The sequence below is a fragment of the Triticum dicoccoides genome, chromosome 3A (genome assembly GCF_002162155.2).
Source record: "Triticum dicoccoides isolate Atlit2015 ecotype Zavitan chromosome 3A, WEW_v2.0, whole genome shotgun sequence".
Lineage (NCBI taxonomy): Eukaryota > Viridiplantae > Streptophyta > Magnoliopsida > Poales > Poaceae > Triticum > Triticum dicoccoides.
This window is the reverse complement of record NC_041384.1, coordinates 630,177,872-630,195,573: the sequence shown is the minus strand read 5'-3', so window position 1 is coordinate 630,195,573 and position 17,702 is coordinate 630,177,872.

Here is a 17,702-nt window from a genome sequence, read left to right as displayed (position 1 = left end):
TTTGTATCCTGAAGGCCACCCTAAGAGAATTGAGCAAGATTCTCAAAGAAATAATATTGATGCACCTAGTTCTTCTAAAAAGAATAAAAATAAAAATGATAGAACTGTGCAAACTTCTAGTGAACCTATTGCTGAACCACCTGATAATCCAAATGATATCTCTATGTCTGATGCTGAAACACAATCTGGCAATGAACATGAACCTAATGAAAATGTTAATGATGATGTTCATAATGATGCTCAACCTAGTAATGATAATGATGTAGAAATTGAACCTGTTGTTGATCTTGATAACCCACAATCAAAGAATCAACGATATGATAAGAAAGACTTTGTTGCTAGGAAACATGGTAAAGAAAGAGAACCTTGGGTTTAGAAACCCATGCCTTTTCCTCCCAAACCATCCAAGAAAAAGGATGATGAGGATTTTGAGCGCTTTGCTGAAATGATTAGACCTATCTTTTTGCGTATGCGATTGACGCTCAAAATGAATCCTTATGCTAAGTACATGAAATATATTGTTACAAATAAAAGAAAGATACCAGAAGCTGAAATTTCCACCATGCTTGCTAATTATACTTTTAAGGGTGGAATACCAAAGAAACTTGGAGATCGAGGAGTACCTACTATACCATGCTCCATTAAAAGAAACTATGTTAAAACTACTTTATGTGATCTTGGAGCCGGTGTTAGTGTTATGCCTCTCTGTTTATATCGTAGACTTGACTTGAATAAGTTGACACCTACTAAAATATCTTTGCAAATGGCTGATAAATCAACTGCTATACCCGTCGGTATTTGTGAGGATGTGCCTGTTGTGGTTGCAAACATTACTATTTTAACGGACTTTGTTATTCTTGATATTCCCGAGGACGATAGTATGTCTATTATTCTTGGAAGACCTTTTCTTAATACTGCAGGGGCTGTTATTGATTGCAACAAAGGCAATGTCACTTTTCATGTTAATGGTAATGAGCATACGGTACACTTTTCGAGGAAACAACCTCAAGTTCACAGTATCAATTCTATCAGAAAAATTCCATCGATTATATTTGGAGGTTTTGAATTTCCTCTTCCTACTGTCAAGAAGAAATATGATATACTTATTATTGGGGATGTGCACATCCCCGTTGAGGTAACCCAGTGTTATTCGCAATTTCTCTGGTTTCATGTTAATCAGAATGAGTTTGTTAATAAGACTTGATCAACCTTGTTAGTGGATTCCTTTTGACGAGCATGAGATGGATGAAACTAGAAGCACAACCTTCTGTACCCTCTCTATACTTTCTGTTATTTAGTTGAAATAAAGTAAAAATAAATAATTTTCTGTCTGTTATCTGATTATCCATGCAATATAAAAATACCTCGAAAATAAAAGTTCTCCAAATGCCCTAAAAATTAAATATGATTTTTTCTAGAATATTTGAGGATTTATGGAACAAAGAACACACACCAGGGGGGCCAACCACCTTGCCACGAGGGTGGAGGGCGCGCCCCCTGCCTCGTGGGCCCATGGTGGCCCTCCTCCACTTATTCCTGCACCCATCCTTTTCTTCTTCCTCCCACAAACATGAAAAACCAACTCAAGCACGAGTTCCAGCCCTCTTTGCTGTAATTTTTGATCTCCTTGCTCAAAGCATCTCTCACAAAACTGCTTGGGGAGATTGTTCCTTGGTATGTGACTCCTCCATTGGTCCAATTAGTTTTTGTTCTAGTTCATTATTCATTACAAATTTTTGCTGCTTAGGTGACCCTGTTCTTGAGCTTGCATGTCAAATTTATATGGTCAAAAGTAGTTTTGATGCATGATATAGGCCCTAGGCACTTGTAGGAGTGGTTGCTATCAATATTATTGAGTTTGGTTTACTTTTATTTTGAAGTTACTAAAAAATTTCAGAATTTTTTAGAGAAAGAAAAATGCTTAGGAAGATGTTCCAAGGTGGTTCTTCAAAGAAGCAAGGACCCAGGCTTGCAATGCGTGATGCTGACGAAGAGCCACCAAGAGACGCTCCAGTGCGTCCTTGTGAGTGGCCTTCTGAAAATTTTATGGATCAAGCGGGAATCAAAGAAGAATTCAACGCATATTTGCATAACGCTGATCTCGTGAGCTTCGAGGAAGAGAAGTGCAGTCAGTATCATGAGCTCACTAGCTCCTTTGTAAGGAGGTTTGAATTTTCAACTTCACATAATTCTCCAACTGTCCTGTTTGATCTTTATGATAAATATTATACCATGGACTTAGAGGATTTTACCACTGCTTGCAAACTTCCACAATGGGGTAGTATAAGGGATCCTCGCAAATCTGAATTTAGAGATTTTCTTGCTAATATAACCGTGGGAGAATCTAGAGATATTACACAAGCTACCATAGGGAGCATTCACTTTCCTGCTATACATTATTTTGCTCTCTTCATAGGTAGATGCATAAATGGTAAAGATGAGGCATGTCACATGTGTGTCCCCGATCTTAGTATTCTTAGGAGTGCTGTGTTAGGAGACAAATCATATAATTTGGGAGCCATTGTTGCATGTAGGTTGCATCTTAATAGACGTAATGGAGATTTCTTTGGTGGAATTTATGCAACCCGCGTAGCTAATTTTCTTGGTATAGATGTGCGCGAAGATGATATTGAATTACCTCCCAACTATCTAGATTTTAATGCTATGGTTCACCACCAGTTTGTCGAGAGGAACGAATCACCTCTCTAGTACCGACTAATCTTTGACAGACGTCATGCTGTCCGTATTACTCTCCCTGCTCCTGCTTTCTTTGATTATCAGGCAAGAGGAGGATATACTATTACCAGAGAGGAGGCAGATGAGTACGAGAGGAGAGAAGAGGCTGCTCGTCGCCACACTGCAGCTCAGGAGGCGATAGCCGCTGCATCACAGTACGACCCCAACAACTATTATTATGGATATCAGCCAGGCCAGCCGTGGCCATAGACCAACTCAGGCCAAAAGCCTAAGCTTGGGGGAGTACATATTTCTCACCGACATTACATTTATGTTCACACACATTCATTGCTAGATGTCGGTGCTCATACTTTTTGATTGTATCATCCATGCTAGTTTATTTCCTTTTATGCTTTCTTCTTGCGTGTTTAATAAACCTTAAGAAAATCAAAAAAATTAGTTGTAACTTTTAATTAGTTTAATTTCCATGCTTGTAGTAGTAATTAAAAAGAACCCCCCCCCCCAAAAGATTTCCTGTTCTTCTTTTGCTTGTTGGGAGCTTTCCCGTGTAAATAGTTTTATTTCTTTTCTTTTCTTTGGGAGTCAGTAGGAGAAGACCATGATTAAATTGTTGAAGTGGCTCTTATATGCTTTATTGTTGATTTAACCAAGAGCCCATATTGCTTTGTCTTCTCCTGTTTATTGAATGCTCGCAGATTCCAGCTTAGTCCAATGCACGTGCACTCTTATTATTATTCACATCGTTCGGTCGTGCAAGTGAAAGGCAATTATGATGATATATGATGGATTGACTGAGATGAGAAAAGCTGGTACGAACTCAACCTCTTTTCTTTTTGTAAATATGATGAGTTCATCGTTCTTGATTCAGCTTGTTATGAATAAACATGTTTGCAATGACAATTAGAGATCATAGTTTCTTGTGCCATGCTTGATTAGCTATGAGTTATAATGGTTTACCTTGCGTGCCAACATGCTATTGAGATGGTTATGATGTGGTATGATGGGGTGGTATCCTCCTTTGAATGATTTAAGTGACTTGACTTGCCACATGTTCACGCATGTAGTTGAAACAAATCAACATGGCCTTGACGATATTTATGTTCATGGTGGATTATATCCTACTCATGCTTGCATCCAATGTTTATTAATTTTAATGCATGTACATGGCTGTTGTCGCTCTCTAGTTGGTCGCTTCCCAGTCTTTTGCTAGCCTTCACCTGTACTAAGCAGGAATACTGATTGTGCATCCTATCCCTTAAACCCCAAAGTTATTCCAGATGAGTCCACTATACCTTCCTATATGCGGTATCTACCTGCCGTTCCAAGTAAATTTGTATGTGCCAAACTCTAAACCTTCAAATAATCATCCTGTTTTGTATGCTCGAATAGCTCATGTATCAACTAGGGCTGTCTGTATCTTCCATGCTAGGCGGGTTATTCTCAAGAGGAGTGGACTCCGCTCCTCACTCACGAGAAAATGGCTGGTCACCGGGATGCCCAGTCCCATGCTTTATGCAAACTAAATCAAAATAATTGCAAAACAAAACTCCCCCTGGGACTGTTGTTAGTTGGAGGGACTCGTTGTTTCGAGCAAGCCATGGATTGATGTTTGTTGGTGGAGGGGGAGTATAAACTTTACCATTCTATTTGGGAACCGCCTATAATGTGTGTAGCATGGAAGATATCGCCATCTCTTGGTTGTTATGTTGACAATGAAAGTATACCGCTCAAAATATTATTCACCTCTATTTCAAAACCGAGCTCTGGCACCTCTACAAATCCCTGCTTCCCTCTATGAAGGGCCTATCCATTTACTTTTATGTTGAGGCATCACCCTCTTATTAAAAGCACTAGCTGGAGAGCGCAGCTGTCATTTGCATTCATCACTGTTAATTTATATTGGGTGTGACTATGATTGGATCTCTTTTACCATGAATTACAATGTCTAGTCAGTCCTTGATCTTTAAAGGTGCTCTGCATTTATGTTTTGCGGTCTTAGAAAGGGCTAGCGAGATACCATCTTGTTATATCATATTATGATTGTTTTGAGAAAGTGTTGTCATCCGAGATTTATTATTATGGCTTGCTAGTTGATTATGCTATTGATATGGGTAATCATGAGACCTCGGAATTATTGCAAATATGGTTAGTTATAATCTTTGCTGAAAACTTGAATGCTAGCTTGACATATTTACACAACAAGAGCAAATAGAGTTTGTAAAAGTTTTTCTTTATTTCTTTCAGTTTGTCAACTGAATTGCTTGAGGACAAGCAAGAGTTTAAGCTTGGGGGAGTTGATACGTCTCCGTCGTATCTACTTTTCCAAACTCTTTTCCCCTTGTTTTGGACTCTAACTTGTATGATTTGAATGGAACTAACCCGGACTGACGCTGTTTTCAGCAGAATTGCCATGATGTTGTTTTATGTGCAGAAAACCAAAGTTCTCGGAATGACCTGAAACTCCACGGAATGTCTTGCAATAAATAATAAAAAATCCTCGCCAAAGATGAAGACCAGGGGGCCCACACCCTTTCCACGAGGGTGGGGGGCGTGCCCCCCCTAGGGTGCACCCCTACCTCATGGGCCCCTTGGAGACCTCCCGACTCCAACTCCAACTCTATATAACTGCTTTCGGGGAGAAAAAAATAGAGAGAAGATTTCATTGCGTTTTACGATACGGAGCCGCCGCCAAGCCCTAAAACCTCTCAGGAGGGCTGATCTGGAGTCCGTTCGGGGCTCCGGAGAGGGGGATTCGTCGCCGTCATCATCATCAACCATCCTCCATCACCAATTTCATGATGCTCACCGCCGTGCGTGAGTAATTCCATCATAGGCTTGCTGGACGGTGATGGGTTGGATGAGATTTACCATGTAATCGAGTTAGTTTTGTTAGGGTTTGATCCCTAGTATCCGCTATGTTCTGAGATTGATGTTGCTATGACTTTGCTATGCTTAATGCTTGTCACTAGGGCCCGAGTGCCATGTTTTCAGTCTGAACGTATTATGTTTTCATCAATATATGAGAGTTCTTGATCCTATCTTGCAATTCTATAGTCACCTATTATGTGTTATGATCCGTTAACCCCAAAGTGACAATAATCGGGATACTTACCGGTGATGACCGTAGTTTGAGCAGTTGATGTATTCACTATGTGCTAATGCTTTGTTCTGGTTCTCTATTAAAAGGAGGCCTTAATATCCCTTAGTTTCCATTAGGACCCCGCTGCCATGGGAGGGTAGGGCAAAAGATGTCATGCAAGTTCTTTTCCATAAGCACGCATGACTATATTCGGAATACATGCCTACATTACATTGATGAATTGGAGCTAGTTTTGTGTCACCCTATGTTATGACCGTTACATGATGAACCACATCCGGCATAATTATCCATCACTGACCTGATGCCTACGAGCTTTCCATATACTGGTTTCCGCTTATTTACTTTCCCGTTGCTATTGTTACAATTACCGCATAATACCAAAAATATTACTTTGCTTTCACTACTCTTTTGTTACCGTTACCATAACTATCATATTACTTTGCTACTAAACACTCTGCTGCAGATACTAAGTTTCCAGGTGTGGTTGAATTGACAACTCAGCTGCTAATACTTGAGAATATTCTTTGGCTCCCCTTGTGTCGAATCAATAAATTTGGGTTGAATACTCTACCCTCGAAAGCTGTTGCGATCCCCTATACTTGTGGGTTATCAATGAACAAAGTATTTATGGACTTCCTCGACAAATTCGTGGTAGTCTTTATCGTGACATCCTCATTTACTCCCAGGGGGAAGAGGAACACAAGGATCACCTCCGAGCAGTACTACAACGGCTCCGCGACCATCAGCTATACACCAAGTTCAGTAAGTGCGAATTTTGGCTCAAGAAAGTTGGGTTTCTCGGACATGTACTATCCGCCGAAGGTATAGCCGTGGACCCGAGCAAAGTAAAGGATGTGCTCGATTGGGTACCACCCACGACCATGACACAGATCCGGAGTTTCCTCGGATTTGCTGGGTACTGTCGTTGTTTTATTGAAGGGTTTTCCAAAATTGCCAAATCCATGACGGAGCTGCTTAAAAAGGATACAAAGTTTAAGTGGACAGAGGACTGTGAGAAGAGTTTTAATGAGCTGAAGATACGACTGACAACCGCACCTGTATTGACTCTTCTAGACATTTATCGCAGTTTTGATGTGTACTGCGGTGCTTCCAGACAAGGTATTGGTTGCGTGTTGATGCAAGGCAGCAAGGTAGTAGCATATGCATCGCGATAGCTACAACCTCATGAGGGAAATTATCCTACTCATGATTTGGAATTGGCTGCAGTGGTACATGCATTAAAAATTTGGAGACACTACCTCATTGGAAAAAGGTGCCAAATTTTTACCGACCACAAAAGCCTCAAGTACATTTTCACTCAACCAGATTTAAATCTCCGTCAGCAAAGATGGTTAGAGTTAGTCAAGGATTATGACCTTGGAATAAATTACCATCCAGGCAAGGCCAACATCGTTGCTGATGCACTCAGTCGAAAGCCCGTCAGCTTAAATGTCATGTTAAAATCATTGCCCACCAAACTCCAAGAGGAGATCGCTCAGCTCAACTTGGTCATCATAGAGGCTGACCTCGCTAATATTTTGGAAGTTACCCCCACACTTGAGATGGAGATTTGCAAGGCCCAGCCAGCTGACACCAACCTACAAAAACGGGCCAAAGGCCAGATGGCAAAGCAGGCCTCTGACTTTTCCAAGGACGAATTCGGTACCCTCCGATTCCATGGACACATTTGTGTGCCAAATCAACCGGACTTGAAGAAGAAAATCCTGTCAGAAGCCCATGAGTCCGCATATTCCATTCACCCGGGAGGTACAAAAATGTATGAGGACCTTAGACAAGAAAGACATTGCCTATTTTTTAGCCTGTTGTGACATATGCAACAAGGTGAAAGCAGATCATCAGAAGCCAGCCGGGCTTCTCCAACCGCTGCTAGTTTCAGAGTGGAAATGGGATGACGTTTGTATGGATTTCATCACAGGATTGCCTAGGACTCAGCGAGCAAGGATGCAATCTGGGTTATAATAGACACCCTGACCAAGGTTGCCCATTTCATACAAATCAGCACCAGATACAGAGCAGATGAACTTGCATAACTGTATGTATCCAGGATCGTCAGTCTACATGGAGTACCCCGAACTATCACTTCCGACCGAGGTTCTTTGTTTAACTCCGCTTTTTGTTCCCGTCTCCATCGAGCCTTGGGGACAACACTAAAATATAGTACTGCCTATCACCCTCAGACAGATGGACAGGCAGAGCGGGTAAATCAAATACTCAAGGAATGTTGTGAGCATGTGTACTAGCCAAAGGTGCTAAATGGGAAGACTGCTTGCCGTATGCCGAGTTCTCTTATAACAACAGTTTCCAGACCAGTCTAAAGATGTCACCATACGAAGCTTTGTATGGCCGTAAGTGCCGCACTCCTCTAAATTGGTCTCAGACTGGAGATAGCCGTATCTTCGGAACAGATCTCATGCTGGAAGCTGAGAAACAAGTTAGGGAAATCTGAGACAGGCTGCAATTGGCCAAATCTCGACAGAAGAGTTATTATGATGCCAAACATCGGCAGGTCAGTTTTGAACCTGGAGAACATGTATACCTCCGAGTCACTCCTATGAAAGGAGTCAAGAGATTTTAGACTCGTGGAAAGCTGGCACCCAGATTCATTGGTCCATTCCCGATTATGTCTCGAGTGGGTACGGTTGCATATCAACTGGAACTACCCCCGGAATTGGCAGACATACACAACGTGTTCCATGTTTCGCAATTGAGACGATGCATATCCCCGACTGAGAAAAGGACTGCAATGGCTGAGATAGAATTGGCAAAAGATTTAACTTATGAAGAAAGACCGTTCAAAATTTTGGATCAAATGGAAAGGGTCACTCACAGTAAAGTCAGAAAATTTTATAAGGTTCAGTGGGAGCATCACACAGAGTCAGAAGCAACTTGGGAGCAGGAAGAATTCCTTAGGGATCAGTAACCAGAGTGGTTTTCCGAAGCAACCGAATCTCGAGGACGAGATTCATTCTAAGTGGGGGGGGGGGGTGACAGCCTGGGTTTTGCCCCTTCTTATTTGCTTGATTTTTCATTTGAATTTTTTTGAAACTTGGGGTTTCCGAATCTTTTCATATGACTTCAACACTTGGGCATCCTTGGCTTTCACCCAAGTGTTTCACTTCCCTCCTAAATCATTATTTCACTTCTGACCCACCCCAAAAATAATGTTTGGACTATTTTTCTTAAAAGAAAAATATTCATTTCCTCTCTAAAACCCTAAGCCTGTTCTATTTGCTTCAAAGCAACCCCAAATTTTATGGCTCAGAAAAATCTGAGATAATTCACAAATATTCTGTGAACCCTAGTGCACCTTCCTGAGCAAAAATATTTCATCACTTTTTGGAATATTTTTGCTACAGAAAATCTTTTCTATTCTGGACAGAAATGGTGGTTTCTACAACAACTACCATTTTACTTGCTCCTTTTGACCTGAAATTTCCTGTGCATATTTACCTTAGTAACTTATCACTAGCCTCCAAAGCACGGCTTCAAACTCCAAGCCATTTGACCATAGTAGCATCACAAAGTTACTGACCAGAAACTTACTTGGTGTGTGAAAACTTCTCTACTGCACATGGATCCAAACCAAATCGTGGTAACACTCAAAACTACCACGAACCACATGCCAGCCATTGAGTTTATGCTTAGATCGACCTGATGTCATAGTTCACGCGGTGACCGCGTTCGTCCAGGCATGCTGGCATGCAGCCGACGCGCTCTGCGACGCGCCCGAGCCTCTGTTGCTCGCGTGCTCGCTTCCCCGCCTGCCCAACCATGCCAAACCTCGCCACCATCATCGTCTCAATGCTCTTAACTCCTCCCTAGCGCTCGCCGATGCTGGAGCTCACCGCAGCGAGCACGGGCAAGGTCTGGCCAGCCCAACAGTGCGGACCGCACTGTGCTCGTCTCCGCCCGCCCACAGTGGCCAAGTAACCTCCGTCGCCTTCTCCCCCTCTCACTGACGCCGCTCGTCGTCGGGTGCCGTGGACAAGTGTCCACCGGCGGAGCCCGAAGCACCCTCGCCGCTCGCCTATATATAGAGCCCTCCCCAGCCTCCTCGAGCACCAGCCAACACTCACACACACCTCTCGAGTAGGAAGCCGGAGCCCGGCCGGGCAGGCCTCGGACCGCCGTCCCCGAGCTTGAGCTCGGCGGCGATCTCCTCTGGTCGCCGCGGTAGCTCCAGCCCCTCCCAGGTCTGGGCGACCCCTCCAAGGCCTCCGCCTCTCTCCGGTGAGGCCGTCTCGCCCGCTTGGAGCCCCTGGAGTGGCCTCTGCTTGCCGTCTTCCTCAACTCCGGTGACCTCCATGTTCTGCCTCCGCTTGCGAGGTTGATTCCAACACCAACCGACCACCCCTAGCTACGCTACGGGTACGAGCAGGTGTGCCTCAACCCCCTCCTGCCATCCCTCCCTCTCGTTTGGGCCAAGGAGCCCTCGTCGCCGGCGAGAGCTCCGGCGAAGCCGCAGCCCCCTCTGTTTCCCTCTCCCTCTTTCCCCACCTGACTAGCGGGGCCCGCTACTCAGCCACTCAGTACGTGCGCGAAGCGGTAGGAGTGGTGGCACCCCTGGGCTTTACGCCTTCGACGTCACCCCCAGCCTATTTCAAATTCATTTGAGGTGATGTTAGAAATAATTTTGTTATGTATGTTAGCAATTATTTAAAGCTATGTTTTTGCCCTCTTAGATTGATAAAATTTTGTTAGAAAATGTTCTGTTAAATACTTGTTTAATCATATTATTTGTCTTACATAATGTTTGAACCCAACTTAGTGATAAAGAAAGTAAGAGTTGTTGATAATGAAATCTTTTTGACAAGCATATGAGAAATTTATCGGAGTTACTTTCTTGCGTAAAAAGTTAATAAAACTTGTTGCAAAATATATTTTGGTTAAATTGTGAGTCATTTGAGCAAGTAGAGTAAATGAAGTTGTTGACGTTATGCTTGGTGTGTATAAGGATGACACCGATCATTTTTATCATTATATGATGCATGTGTTATTTTGCATTTCATGGCATGCTATGACACCGGTCATTTTTTAAAGTTAAACCTGAATATAACTCAACTTGAATATACCGTTGACTGGGTCATGGTGCCGCTGAATCGAGTTTCTTTCCAGTGCAACCACATTTGCCTTTGTGGGAAGGCCTTGATTCGGTCCATTGACACGGCCTCTGGTCGGTGCCTCCATCTAGGGAAGGTTATGTCGTGCTTGCCCTGGCCCGGTGAGCAGACATAATATTGTGTGCTCGTTGATGATATTATGGTACCGAGTCCCCGAGTGGGCGTGTCCCCGAGTGGGAGTGTTTTGACCACGACGGTGGTTGGGGTGTCTTTGGTAGACACGGGGCCACCCAGGACTAGCCCGTTGGGGGATTTGGGTCGGAGTGGCCGGGAGAGTGCTGTGGCAATGGAGGGGTTTTGTCGGAATGCCGTTGGTCCACCCGAATGGAAGTGCGAGGCCATGGATTTCGTAGTGTGGGTATAGTGTGCTACCTCTGCAGAGTGTGTAATATATCGATAGCCGAGTCCACGGTTACAGACACCTCGTAGTAGGTCCCACCATGAGTCAACTTTTAATAAAAATTGCACACTAAGCGATGAACTTTGCATTGTTGATGGATGGCAGTGTTGGGGATCATAGCAGAAATTTAAAATTTTCTACGCATCACCAAGATCTATCTATGGATTAATCTAGCAACGAGGGGAAGGGGAGTGCATCTACATACCCTTGTAGATCGCTAAGCGGAAGCGTTGCAAGAACGCGGATGAGGTAGTCGTACTCGTGGCGATTCAGATCGCGGTCGATTCCGATCTAAGCACCGAACAACGGCGCCTCCGCGTTCAACACACGTGCAGCCTGGTGACGTCTCCCATGCCTTGATCCAGCAAGGAGAGAGGGAGAGGTTGGGGAAGACTCCGTCCAGCAGCGGCACGACGGCGTGGTGGTGGTGGAGGAGCGCGGTACTCCAACAGGGCTTCGCCAAGCACTACGAGAGACGAGGAGGGAGAGAGGTAGGGCTGCGCCTTGGGAGAGAGAGACTCGTGTGTTGGGAAGCCCCAAAACCTCCACTATATATAGGGGCAAAGGGGAGGGGAGGTGCCCTAAGGTTTCCCCTAGGGGGGCGGCGGCCAGGGCAGATGGGATCTCCCCTTTGGGTGACTTGGCCCCCAAGCCAGGAGGTGGGAACCCTAGATGGGGCGCCCCAAACCCCCTGGTCACGTGGGAATAGGTGTGGGGGGCTCACAGCCCCTTAGTGGGCTGGTTTGCCCCCTTCCCTTGGCCCATGAAGCCCCCCAACACTTGCCGGGGCTCCCGAAATACCTTTCGGTCATGCTGGTCATCACCCGGTACCTCCGGAACACTTCCGGACTCCAAAACCCTTCGTCCAATATATCAATCTTCACCTCCGGACCTTTCCGGAACTCCTCGTGACGTCCGGGATCTCATACGGGACTCCAAACAACATTCGGTAACCGCGTACATACCTTCCCTATAACCCTAGCGTCATCGAACCTTAAGTGTGTAGACCCTACGGGCTCGGGAATCATGCAGACATGACCAAGACATCTCTCTGGTCAATAACCAACAGCGGGATCTAGATACCCATGTTGGCTCCCACATGTTCCACGATGATCTCATCGGATGAACCACGATGTCAAGGATTCAATCAATCCCGTATACAATTCCCTTTGTCTACTTGTATGATACTTGCCCGAGATTCGATCGTCGGTATCCCGATACCTTATTCAATCTCGTTACCGGCAAGTCTCTTTACTCGTTCCGTAACACATCATCCCGTGATCAACTCCTTGGTCACATTGTGCACATTATGATGATGTCCTACCAAGTGGGCCCACAGATACCTCTCCGTCACACGGAGTGACAAATCCCAGTCTCGATTCGTGCCAACCCAACAAACACTTTCGGAGATACCCGTAGTGCACCTTTATAGCCACCCAGTTACGTTGTGACGTTTGGTACACCCAAAGCATTCCTACGGTATCCGGGAGTTTCACAATCTCATGGTCTAAGGAAATGATACTTGACATTAGAAAAGCTTTAGCATACGAACTACACGATCTTGTGCTAGGCTTAGGATTGGGTCTTGTCCATCACATCATTCTCCTAATGATGTGATCCCGTTATCAACAACATCTAATGTCCATGGCCAGGAAACCGTAACCATCTATTGATCAACGAGCTAGTCAACTAGAGGCTTACTAGGGACATGGTGTTGTCTATGTATCCACACATGTATCTGAGTTTCCTATCAATACAATTCTAGCATGGATAATAAACGATTATCATGAAAAAGGAAATATAATAATAATAACTAATTTATTATTGCCTCTAGGGCATATTTCCAATAGGCAGAAAGGCCATCGAGGTATTTGGGACCAAATGATGGTCGTGGTTGTGATCGCCGTAAGGATCACGAGTTGTTCTTGAGAAAGACCACTTTGGTGGTGTGTTCTGACCACTTTGGTGGTGTGTTTGTGATCTGACCACTTTGGTGGTGTATTTATGATCTGACCACTTTGGTGGTGTGTTTGTGATCCAGAGATGATCACGGTTGGTAAGCTGTCCCGAGGGACGTTCGAGCATGATCACAGCATGTTGGCATATAGTGTTGCATTTTTAATAATTGGTTAAATATCATGATATTGTTTGTCATTATGATGATGCCTGTTGTGAGCTTGCAAGTACATTCAATGTACTAACCTGGCGTGTCATGCCAGATTTCAGGAAAGTATCATTGGAGGAGAGCACTGTCCGAGTCTAGATCGTGTCCACATCGGTGTCCCGGTGATATGGAGCTTCCACCACGACATTATTCCGCTGCCACGTAGTTGTTCGGATCGAGGCCCATTTATGTTCACTAAATAATGTACATATTGTTCAGCCGCACCGAGTGTGCCGCTTGGCCTCGACAGCTGTTGTAATGTAACTCTGTTCCGCTAGCATCAATAAAGCGGTTGTTATTTTGTACCAAGATGTTGTGCGTTGCCAGAAGACATGGTCTCTGGGCTGGCAATGTATGGTAAACCGGTCGCTCTGAGCCGGGGTGCCACATTCCTAAGGGTTATGTTTTTGATCAAGAAGCTTCTTTAGCTATTTTAGCTTGCAAAAATAGAAATGAACTCAAAAGGTTATTAGCTAAATGGAGTAAGCAATCTCTAAATGCTAGAATGAAACCTGACCCTGCCTTTGCTACTTCACCTATCTTTGTTACTGATAAGGATTATGAATTCTATATTGATCCTGATATAATTACTTTGGTTGAATCTGATCCTTTTCATGGTTATGAATCTAAAACTGTTGTGGCACATCTTACTAAATTGAATGATATAGCCACCCTGTTCACTAAAGATGAGAGAACTCATTACTTTTATATCCTTAAAATATTTCCGTTCTTATTAAAGGGTGATGCTAAGATATGGTTTAATTCTCTTGATCCTGGTTGTGTGCATAGTCCCCGGGATATGATTTATTACTTCTCTGCTAAATATTTCCCTGCTCATAAGAAACAAGCTGCTTTAAGGGATACATATAATTTTGTGCAAATTGAAGAAGAGAGTCTCCCACAAGCTTGGGGGAGGCTTCTCCAATTACTTAATGCTTTGCCTGATCATCCTCTTAAGAAAAATGAAATAGTTGATATCTTTTATAATGGACTAATCGATGCCTCCAGAGATTACCTGGATAGTTGTGCTGGTTCTGTTTTCAGGGAAAGAACACCGGATGAAGCTAAAATTCTATTGAATAATATGTTGACAAATGAAAATAATTGGACACCTCCGGAGCCAATTCCTGAGCCTATTCCTAAACCAACTCCGAAGAAGAGGGGTATTCTATTTCTCAGTCCTGAAGATATGCAAGAGGCAAATAAATCTATGAAAGAAAAAGGTATTAAAGCTGAAGATGTTAAGAATTTACCTCCTATTGAAGAAATACACAGTCTTAATTTACCGCCTGTTGAAGAAACATATGATCTTAATCCATTACCTATTGAAGAAACTCACGGTCTTGATAACCCGGCACAGGTAGTAAAGGTAAATTCTCTCTATAGATATGATAAAGCTGAAATCCCATTTACTAAATTTGCTAGCCCATGCTTAGATGAGTTTGATAAATTTATGGCTAAGCAAGAAGATTTTAATGCTTATTTTGGTAGACAATTGAAATACAATTCAAATATGCTTGGACACTTGGGTGATTATATGGCTAATGTTAAAAGTGAACTTAAACTTATTAGTAAACATGCTTCTATGGTTACCACTCAAGTAGAATAAGCACTTAAAGCTCAAAATGATTTGCTCAATGAATTGAATAGTAAAGATAATGATAATGCTGTTAGAGTGGCTACTAGTACTGGTAGAATGACTCAGGAACCTTTGTATCCTGAAGGCCATCCTAAGAGAATTGAGCAAGATTCTCAGAGAAATAATATAGATGTACCTAGTTCTTCTAAAAAGAAGAAAAAGAAAAATGATAGGACTTTGCATGCTTCTAGTGATCCTATTGTTGAAACACCTGAGAATCCAAATGATATTTCTATTTCTGATGCTGAAACTCAATCTGGTAATGAACCTGAAACTAGTGGTAATGTTAATAATAATGTTCATGATGATGCTCAACCTAGTAATGATAATGATATATAAATTGAACCTGCTGTTGATCTTGACAACCCAGAATCAAAGAATCAACGTTATGATAAAAAAGACTTTGTTGCTAGGAAACACAGTAAGGAAAGAGAGCCTTGGGTTCAGAAACCCATGCCTTTTCCTCCCAAACCATCCAAGAAAAAGGATGATGAGGATTTTGAGCGCTTTGCTGAAATTATTAGACCTATCTTTTTGCATATGCGATTAACTGATATGCTCAATACTAATCCTTATGCTAAGTACATGAAAGATATTATTACAAATAAAAGAAAGATACCGGAAGCTGAAATTTCCACCATGCTTGCTAATTATACTTTTAAGGGTGGAATACCAAAGAAACTTGGAGATCCAGGAGTACCCACTATACCATGCTCCATTAAAAAAACTATGTTAAAACTGCTTTTTGTGATCTTGGAGCCGGTGTTAGTGTTATGCCTCTCTCTTTATATCGTAGACTTGATTTGAATAAGTTGACACCTACTAAAATATCTTTTCAAATGGCTGATAAATCAACTGCTATACCTATCGGTATTTGTGAGGATGTGCCTGTTGTAGTTGCAAACGTTACTATTTTAACGGACTTTGTTATTCTTGATATTCCCGAGGACGATAGTATTTCTATTATTCTTGGAAGACCCTTTTTGAATACTGCAGGGGCTGTTATTGATTGCACTAAAGGCAATGTCACTTTTCATGTTAATGGTAATGAGCATACGGTACACTTTCCGAGGAAACAACCTCAAGTTCATAGTGTCAACTCTATTGAAAAAATTCCATCAATTATATTTGGAGGTTTTGAATTTCCTCTTCCTACTGTCAAGAAGAAATATGATATTCTTATTATTGGGGATGTGCATATCCCCGTTAAGGTAACATAGTGTTATTCGAAATTTCTCCGGTTCCATGTTATTCGGAATGAGTTCGTTAACAAGACTTGATCAACCTTGTTAGTGGATTCCTTTTGATAATCATGAGATGGATGAAACTAGAAGGCACAACCTTCTGTACCCCACTTTTACTTTCTATTATTTATATTAAGTAAAATAAAAATAAATATTTTTCTGCCTATTATCTGATTATCCGTGCAATATAAAAATACGTCGAAAATAAAAGTTCTCCAAATGCCCTGAAATTTAAATATGATTTTTTCTAGAATATTTTAGAATATTTGGCACTGAGAAGGGAGAACACAACAGGGGGGTCAACCACCTGCCCACGAGGGTGGAGGGCGCGCCCCTTGCCTCGTGGGCCCATGGTGGCCCTCCTCCACTTATCCTTTCACCCATACACTCCTTCTTCCTCCCCCAAATACGAATATCCAGCTCAAGCACGAGTTCTAGCTCACTTTGCTGCCATTTTCTATCTCCTTGCTCAAAGCACCTCTCACAAAACTGCTTGGGGAGATTGTTCCTTGGTATGTGACTCCTCCATTGGTCCAATTAGTTTTTGTTCTAGTGCTTTATTCATTGCAAATTTTTGCTGCTTAGGTGACCCTGTTCTTGAGCTTGCATGTCAAATTTATATGGTTCCAAGTAGTTTTGATGCATGATATAGGCTCTAGGCACTTGTAGGAGTAGTTGCTATCAATATTATTGAGTTTGGTTTACTTTCATTTTGAAGTTACTAAAAATTTCAGAATTTTTCAGAAGAAGAAAAATGCTTAGTAAAATGTTCCAAGGTGGTTCTTCAAGGAAGCAAGGACCCAGGCTTGCAATGCGTGATGCTGATGACGAGCCACCAAGAGACGCTCCAGTGCGTCCTTGTGAATGGCCTTCTGAGAACTTTATGGATCGAGTGGGAATTAAGGAAGAATTCAATGCATATTTGCGTAACCTTGATCTTGTGAGCTTCGAGGAAGAGAAGTGCAGCCAGTATCACAACCTCACCAGTACCTTTGTGAGGAGGTTTGAATTTTCAACTTCACGTAATTCTCCAACTGTCCTGTTTGATCTTTATGATAAATCTTACACTATGGACTTAGAGGATTTTACCACTGCTTGCAAACTTCCACAATGGGGTAGTATAAGGGATCCTCGCAAATCTGAATTTAGAGATTTTCTTGCTAATATAACCGTGGGAGAATCTAGAGATATTACACAAGCTACCATAGGGAGCATTCACTTTCCTGCTATACATTATTTTGCTCTCTTCATAGGTAGATGCATAAATGGTAAAGATGAGGCATGTCACATGTGTGTCCCCGATCTTAGTATTCTTAG